Consider the following 1,918-nt stretch of genomic DNA (forward strand, 5'->3'; position numbering starts at 1 on the left):
TTAAAAAATGTATGAAAAAGGGAAACTTCCTCCTCCCAGATCATGAATACATCATCAATGTATCTTCTCCAACATTTCATATGCGTTTAAAAAATCTGTGCAGAAAAAAACATGCATTTGTTCAAGATATCCAACAAACAAATTGGCAAATGATGGTGCAGCCGAGCTGCCCATTGCAGTCCCTTTAGTTTGTAAAAACATCTGTTGTTCAAAAAGGAAAACGTTTTGCTCAAGTACAAAATGCATGCACTGAACAATGTACTCTGTGGGTATAGTGTCATGTTTATCCTGTGTCAAAAATAATTTGACTGCTAAAAGACCAGCTTCGTTGGGAATACTGGTGTACAACGAGGAGATATCCATGGTTGCGAATTTCCATCCCTCTTTAAAGGTTGGGAAATGCTTCAATATGCCTAGAAAGTCATCTGTGTCCCTGAGGTATGCAAGCAGGTTCCTGGCTAAGGGTTGCAGAATCAAATCAATAAACTGGGCTAAAGGTTGTGTAATGTAGTCTGTTCCTGACAGAATGGGTCTGAACTTTAGGGTGTCTGTAACCCTTTGTGTATTTTCAGCAGTCCATATACAGGTGAAACTCGAGTAATTCGAATATCGTGCAAAAGTTCATTTATTTCACTAATGCAACTTAAAAGGTGAAACTAATATATGAGATAGACTCATTACATGCAAAGCAAGATAGTTCAAGCCGTGATTTGTCATAATTGTGATGATTATGGCTTACAGCTCATGAAAACCCCAAATCCACAATCTCAGAAAATTTGAATATTACATGCAATCAATAAAACAAGGATTGTACATAGATGATGAAAATACACAATTAAATTGATAAAGCCCTAAATTAAGTACCAGTGCACAAAAAATAATAATTTTCGGACTAAATCTAAAAGATAAAACTGTATTGAGGTAATAAATAACAAATATTTGCAAATTTGAAATTGCGTGTTTTTGCAAAAAGGTAAAAAAATTAAGGTACGCAAAACTGTAAATAAGTGACTTATGTTAAAAATTGTTTTACACAGTGTTGGTGTTATGATAAAATGATACAGGCGTATATTTAATTACAACACAAGGTATCACAACGCATGGCAATGCGTCACAAAGCTTTGCCATGCGCTGCCACAGTTAATTTAATGGTTTTTTTTTTAAAAAGAAAAAAAAATCATGCAGTGCGATGCGTTCCAACAACGCACTGCAGCGCATGTGAATGGCGTACACCACAAAATGTGTATGTTTTGTGGGGGGGTGGGGAGGGGTTGTGGTTTTTGTTATTAGGTTTTTTTACACTTTTTTTGCATTTTTTAAATTTATTTTTACATTTAAATTTATTTTTTACATTTTGAATTTATTTTTTAATTATTATTATTTATTTATTTTTCTGTTGGGGGGCTGCGTTGAAATATCTGGGGTCTAAACAGACCCCTGACATTTCCCTTTTGAAATAGAAAAAGAAATTGAGAACACAGATTTCTTCAATTTCAATTTCTTTTTCTGCAGTACCAGCACTCAAGGAACGGGAAGCACTAAGTACAGAGGCTTCCCATTCATTCAGAAACTGATAGTAAAAATTTACTATCACCACTTTATGAATGGGGAGGAGCCTCTATAGTGAGTGCTACTCCCCATTCATAAATTCTTGAATGAACAGGAAGTGATGTAAATCACAGCCTGTTCATTCATAACTGGGGACACATAGTACTATGTGTCTCCAGTTATTTGCAAACACCGGAGTGATCAGACGATCAATCCTGTGTTTGCTCTGCACAGAGGGATCGGTAAATATAAATGATATTTAACGATCCCTGCTCGGCCACGCTACAGAGCCGCTGTCATCCAAAAACTGACAGGATGACAGCGGCTCCGATCACTATGCCGCTCGGCCATCCTGAATTGTGGCCAGCCT

Source organism: Nanorana parkeri, unplaced genomic scaffold, assembly GCF_000935625.1.
Source record: "Nanorana parkeri isolate BGI_ZX_2015 unplaced genomic scaffold, ASM93562v1 scaffold2634, whole genome shotgun sequence".
NCBI lineage: Eukaryota > Metazoa > Chordata > Amphibia > Anura > Dicroglossidae > Nanorana > Nanorana parkeri.